Source organism: Panthera uncia, chromosome X (genome assembly GCF_023721935.1).
Source record: "Panthera uncia isolate 11264 chromosome X, Puncia_PCG_1.0, whole genome shotgun sequence".
Classification (NCBI taxonomy): Eukaryota; Metazoa; Chordata; class Mammalia; order Carnivora; family Felidae; genus Panthera; species Panthera uncia.
The window spans coordinates 111,239,440-111,246,925 of record NC_064817.1 but is presented as its reverse complement, the minus strand read 5'-3'; positions in this window follow the sequence as shown (position 1 = coordinate 111,246,925).

Genomic DNA, 7,486 nt, shown 5'->3' with positions numbered 1-7,486 from the left:
TCCCCCACCTCTCCCCACACCCCACTTGTAGCAGTTACCCCAGATATGGAGATGGCATACTCTCCCTACTTTAAATCTCAGCTCACAGGTCACCTTTTCATTACAACTTTCCACCCCACCCCACCCCCGTTCCCTTACCCTTGCCTTTCTTTTGCTTTGTTTGAAGCACATATCACCTTCTGACATATTCTATATTATTGACTTGTTATGTTTATTGCCTATTGTCTGTCTCTGCTCTCTTGGCTGTAAGTTACATGAAGGCAGAAGCTTTTTTTCTTTTGGCTTACTCCTACACCCCCAGCCTCTATGTGGGACCTACCTGGAGAGTAGGGATCGGTATACACTTTTCTCAGATGCCTAAGTGGGTGAATAAATAAATACTACAAATTTCTTATACGAGGAAGCTACACACATCAGGGAAGCAGCCATTGCACAAAATATTTGGGGGTGGGGAGAAAAATGAAAAAACACATTTTGGGGGAGATCTTAATTAGGATTGTCTTCAGATACTAGGGACATGGTCTGACGGTCTTTGTCCTTAAGGATGAATTTACCTTTTGGAGACTACCAGAAGTCTCTCAGAGCCAAGGATAGTCAAAACAGAAGGTGAACAAATTGGACATTATCATTTTACATTGAAAAATAAATGTTGATATTACGAGATCATGTTTAATTCTTTGGCTCATAGGCCTGTTATAAAGCCGTTCTCGGGAAGGAGTTCCAAAAACATTTCATCTGCCTGCTGCAAAGTTTAAACTGGTATGTGGTTTTCTAATGGAACATTTTTGAAGTTAAGGGTTCGGATTTTTTTGAAGCACTGCATTCATCCTTTGCAACATTGCCAAGATAATGACATCCACTGAATTTAGATAGTCTAGCCAAATTCAGCTCTTGATTCCTATCAGATGTCAGTATAGAGAGTTTTCTCCCTTCAGAAAGTGTGGGCTGTTAAGTCTGGTGGAGCTGGAAAAGACACCTGGGTCTGAAGGGTCTTGATTCCATTGCTACTGGTGGTTAGTGCCATCATTGCTGTAGTTTAGTAAGGGGAGAAGAAAGTTTAGTTAGGGTTGACATTAAAGGAAATTGTTGAGTTGTTTTTCTTTTGGCTTCTAGTATTCTTAATAGTGTATTTTTATTATTAGTTGTTTGTATTATAATCCCATAGTATACTTGAACTACTTTCTAAGTATGCTTTAGTAGGTTTTCTTTTATGCTTATAATCACCCTACCTCTTCTCTGGGTGATGAGTGTCCATACAGGTCCTAGTACTTTTTAATTGGTCGCTGATATCAAATGAGTAATAAGCTATGATTTAACATCATGGTTGCTTTTTAAGCAATCCTTCCTAATACTGGGTCTTCATTTAGTTAATGGCTGATTTCGCTCTCTATTGCTCTGACCCCACAGGTTTTTCTTTGGTCTCCTAGCATCAGACTATATAGACACGACTGTTTGTCCTTATACTTTTAACTGTCAGCATACAAAGAAACCCGTGAGCGGGTGATCAGGCCTTCCTATAGTTGTTTCTGATTCTTTGTCCTGATACTATAGACCCAAGACATCACATAGGTTTCATCTCAAGTTCTAAGGCAAACAATTTACATCTGTGGAGCACTGTGTTGAGGAGTGTGTAGCCAGTCTAGCTGGATGGGAAAGCATGTCATAATTGATTAGTGATGTCTGCCATCGGCTTATGATAGGAGAGCTTCTCTGTCCCACCATGTTGCAGCTCCCTTATTCTCCTATATAAGGTCAATCATCCCCCCCAAAATAGCCTGATTTTTTGTCCCACTGGTTGCCTAGTGGGCCCCAAATTCCCAGGTGTCAACCTCCAGCCACTGAAGGCACAAGTTGCATGAGCAGAGTGGTAACAGTCTTATTTTTTAATGTTTATTTATTTATTTTGAGTGAGCACGAGCAGGGGAGGGGCAGAGAGAGAGACGGAGACACAGAATCCCAAGCAGGCTCACGGGGGCTCAGTCCCATGAACCACAAGATCATGACCTGAGCCGAAACCAAGAGCTGGATACTTAACTGAATGAGCTGCCCAGGCGCCCCAGAGTGGTAATGGTCTTGATCTCCCTCCTATCATACTGCTAGGTTTCCCTCAACCTACACCTGTGATCTCATGGGGATGTTTCTGTGACCAGGTGAATAAAGGGAAAATTTAAGCCCAAGATGCACATGCTGGCCCCAAAGTGGTCTCTTACAGTATAACAACTTCTCTTAGACCTGCCCCCCTTCTTCCTGAGACCTCTCTGTTATTATTTACATCTGGTATTAGTTGCCTCTGCCACTGGATTTTAGCCTCCCACTGGATTGCTATTCTCAAGACCTGGTTTTTGTTGTTGTTGTTGTTGTTTTTTTTTCATTTTTCTTCTGTCTCTGATCCCAACTCTCACCCCTTCCTGGCTTGATTCTTTGTAGATCATTGAAACTTGATTGGAATCCTCTTACCCCTGATCCTGCTGTAACCAACAGTGCACTCTAAAATTGAACCACAAGGTTGGAAAGGCTCCTTGCTATACTCTCCTGGTTCCTGAAAACTATATCACAACTCATTTGATAAACTGTTTAATGATATCATGGATTATCTTTCATTTTCTGCTAACCACTCATCATTTAGGAAGAGAACTCAGGTTCCCGGACACTGAATACTTATTCCACATCTATTATCAGTGAGCAATTTACTCTCAAGATGATTTGTTAAGGTCCCAGACTAACTATGGAACCAAGCCTGCAAAGAATTTCTATGTTAAGAAGTCTAAAAGTGTTCTTGTTCTCTTTCCAAATATAGAGATAAACATTCTTGATAATATGAGCATACATTCTAATTAATTAGTCAAAAGTTGTATAGAAATAGCAATACTTTGTATTCCAGAAAAAGTACTGGTGGTAGTTAATAAATAATAATTATATCCTCATTTTCAGTAATCTGAAAAATAGTGTGAATAGAACAGATGAGTGGTTTCCCACAGCTGAATAAAAATCAAAATAATTAGCATAGTATCATAAAAGTTCACTTTAGAGACAAGCTATTTTTAGGACTCTATCCTTGCAAATATCCTAAGATACCCTACACAAAATAAATAAAAGAAGAAAGAAGGAAAACTGCCATGAACAGCTCCAGTGACTTATTCTGAATAAGAATGAAAGATGCTTGGACTTGGAAAAACAAAGTGAGAAACAGACCAAAATGTCGTCCACATAAAACACACCAGCAAAGGGCGCCTGTGTGGCTCAGTCAGTTAAGCGTCCAACTCTTGGTTTTGGCTCAGGTCATGATCTCACACAGTTCGTGAGTTCGAGCCCCACATCGAGCTCCGTGCTGTCATTGCGGACCCTGCTTGGAACTTTCTCTCTCTCCCTTTCTCTCTGGCCCTCCTCCACTTGTTCATATTCTCTCTCTCTCTCTCTCTCTCTCTCTCTCTCAAAATAAATAAAAACTTTAAAAACAAAACACCAGCAAAGTGGACAAACTACAGACCCATGTCCTGAAGAGCAGGAATCCACTACCTGGTGCTGAAAACATAGTCAGGAAGTCCTGGCTAATTGAAAAAGGTACAAGAATTGCTCACAACAATTTGAAAATAACTGAGTAAAATCTGTTGTCACAGAAAGGACAAAGTTCATTAATTTCCCATCTCCTGAAGGTAGAAGTTAATTGACTGTAAACAGGCCATTCAAGCTTAGAGATTTATTATTTACCTACTTCTTCTAAATAGTTTAGCATCTTTAAACAGAGTAACAAGGCAAAAAATTCAAGACTAAATTAAGTCATATAAATAGTGTCCTCCTGGATATTGGTTCAAATACACTTGATTCCCAAAATATGGGTACTACCCTGAATCTATTGATGAAGTAACATTTTTTTAAATACCATCACCAACCAACAAGAGAGCAGAATGTCCAAGGTCAGAATAGCAGCTCTAATGCTGAAATTTATTTTGGACACATTGCACATTACAGGTTTCCTTTGTGAAATATGGCCATAGTAGAAAGCCTCCAAAAGCACAGGTTGTAATTGTGTTGCCATGGGAAGTTCTGGATTCTACAGCCATAGTTGGATGATTGAGAAATGCATTTCCAGCTGTTTGCTGACCATATCCACCGTGTGCCCCATATGTATCTTCGATTCAGTATGCCCAGATTAGACTCATTGCTTCTTCCTTACCTTGCCAAAAACAAAAAAAGCAAAACAAACAAAAACTTAAAGCAAACTACTCTACTCCTCCTCATTTTTTGGATACCTAGAAGGTATCCAAATAATCCATGATATCCAGGGATGCAGAACTATATCCCAGGTAAAATGCATGGGCTTGGGGCCACCAGTGACCTAGCAGGTCAAACTGAAGTAATTAGAGTTAATTAGCATGTTAAGCTGTGACTTAGGTAGAATCATCCATAGTAGCGCCCAGTTCTCTAACTTTTGACGAAGATCCCTAATCTGTAACCATACTGTGGTCACAAGTCTTTGACCCTCTAACAATGTTATGGCCACAAATCTTTGAGCAAACAAGTAGAGCCCATCAAAGATGGTGACTCAGCTCTCCTAGTTGGATAAGTGATTTTGCAAACTCAGGAGAGTTGCCAGATCGAATACAGGGTGCCCAGTTGAATTTCAGTTTCTAAAATGTTATTCGTTGTTCATCTGAAATTCAAACTTAACTAGGTATCTTATGTTTTATCAGCTAAATCTGGCGACCCAGGTAGTAAAATCTAGCAGTAAGTATATGTAAGTATTGAAGCAAATCAAACGCTCAGTAAATAACTTATTTTAGGAATACATTTTGTTATGATAATCTGTGTATGTGTTTGTAATTTAAGGTACTGTATTTGAAACGTTTGATAGAAATGGACCTGTTAAAGATTCTAAAATGATAGCTTTAATTTGAAATGTTTAATTATCATTAAACTATTGAAAGGGTAAGATTTTGTTACGTATGTATACAAAACTCGAGAAAGCTTAGCAGAATGTGACTTATTACCATTATAATTGTGACTAATTAAATTTGTAAGCATTATTATAGGACTTAGAAACATTTTGCTTATGAGGTATGTAAGATTACCCTGTCAAGCATTGGGAATGTTTATGGGAATCGAATTTATTCAATTTCTAAATGTATTTAGGGTAGACATTTAAGGGAAAATCTATTGAGAGTTACTCAGAGAACAAGTGAAGTGATTTTTTACATTTTTGTACAGAAATACTAGATTTATGTCTAGAATGTTGAACTTAAAGGCTTAAAGACAAATTTGATTTTCAGTTTAGAGCTCTGATTAGTGAACATTAATGTGATCACAACTGAATGCAGCTTCACCCTCACCACACCCCAGTCACACTAGACTTTTTCCAGGCCTCTCTAGGCTGCTTCCCACCACAGGTGTTTGCCCCAAGTTGTTCCTTCTTCCTTGAGGCCATCTATACTCCCACCCCACTGGCCCCTGATTAACTCCTCTCCCTTCAGGTCTCAGCCATAACTTCAGAACTCCCTAAGTAGGTCAAATCTCAGTACATGCTTGGCAGTATAGGGACTAAGAGGCTATTAGTGGTTATGGTTATTATTGCTGGATTTTTTACCTCTTCCTTTTCTTTCTTGGCACTTGTCTTAGTTCTAATTAGGGTCACTTTGTTTATAAGCTCCGCAAGGGCAAAGACTACATTTGTCTTTATTCATCATTTTATTCTAGGTGGATGGTGGCATCTGTAACATACCAGCCACTCAATAAACACGTGTGGAAACAAGAGGCAGAGGTCAGCAAAGACAGATCCTGTTCTTCTTCAGGAGGTGAACTTTGGGGCTGAAAACCTGCATAAGCACCTACGCTCACAGATCTCCCTTCCCTCCTTGCAAATCCAGGCTCTCTCCCCTCTGTTGTAGACACAAGGGAAGTTTATATTTATACTTTTGAGGAAGTCAACTTAGGGACACCAGGCTGAAAACAAAGGACGTACATGAAAGTCTAAATGCCGAATGGCAAGGAGCCTCAGTAGTCCCCTTTCCCTGCTTGGCTCCCAAAATGCTGTTAGCCAAGTTCCTATCACCCAGGAAGAATGGAGCATTTCTCTCCAGAGTAAGAGAGAGAGATACTGACAGCTAGTCCCTTATTAATTGCCCTCCAAGGCTACCAATCAAAAACACTACTCATAAACAGAAGCTTATCGGTTTGTTTGTGCATGGCCATTAAATACAATGGAGAGCAAATCTAAAGAAAGCCTCCAACATGAAAGAAAAAACCAAAATGAAACAACTCAGTGGAACTAGACAATCCATAAAGTAGAAAAACTTCAAAATATTTATAATTAGTTGTTTTAAGATTAGAAATGTCAAACCTATGAAAATATTAAATCGAGGATATTTTTCAAAAGAAAAACAATCATATTTAGAATAAGAAAGAGCTCTTGAAAATTTAAAGCATACTGGCCAAATTTTAAAATCCATTAGAGGTGGTAGGGGATAAAGTTGAGGCTATTTCCCAAAAGTAGAGCTAAAGACAAAGAGAATAAAGTGATTAAATGTAAGAAAATCAAAGACTCAATTGAGGAGAACCCATGCCCAAATAGGAGAGGTTTCAGAAATAGAGAACAAGGAAAGCAAAGGGGTAGAAAATCAAAGAAATAAAACAAGAAAACTTCCTGAAACAGAAGGGTATGTTTGCATATTAAGAGGCCACACTCGTGCTCAGCACAAAGCATCATTACCAAGTGTTAAAGCAGAATAAAAGACTTTTCAGAGATTCAGGGTATTGCAAACACCTATTGCCCAGGAATCCTCCCAGGTTGGAGAACCTCAGTCTCTTCCCTCCTGTGTTTCTCGTTTACTCTCCCACTACTGCCACACTCACAACACTTTGGACGCCACATGTGTGCGTTTTCCCCACACCACCAAGCAATTCTCCTACGTGGGCGGGGTGTCCTACAATTCAACCCAATTCTGATACTATCCACCCGAGATTGCGTCAGACCCTGCAGGTTAGTGGCTCAGTCCCCCGACACTGCCCTCCATCCCCTACTTCAGATGCCAGTTTCCAAGTCCAGGTTGTCATCTGTGCCTCTGGCTGCCTAGCTATAGATCAGAGGTCCCAACGACCAGGGGTTGAATTAACTTGTTACAGGGGCTCACAGAACTCAGAGAAACATTTTACTTACTAGATTACTGCTTTATTACAAAGGATATTAGAAGATATGAATCAACAGCCAAATGAAGACATACATTGGGCGAGGTCCTGAACAAAGGAGCTTCTGTCCCTGTGGAGGTTGGGGCCCCACTGGGCGGCACGTGGATGCATCCTGGTTCAGTAACCCAGAAACGCTACGGAACTGTCCTTTTGGGTTTTTAGGGAGGCTTCGTTACACAGTCGTGATTGATTAAATCATTGGCCATAGGTGATTGAACTCAATCTTCAGCCCCTTTCCCCTCCCCGGAGGTCAGGGGGTGGGACTGAAAATTCCAACCCTGGGTTTGCTGGGTTGGTTCCCCTGGCT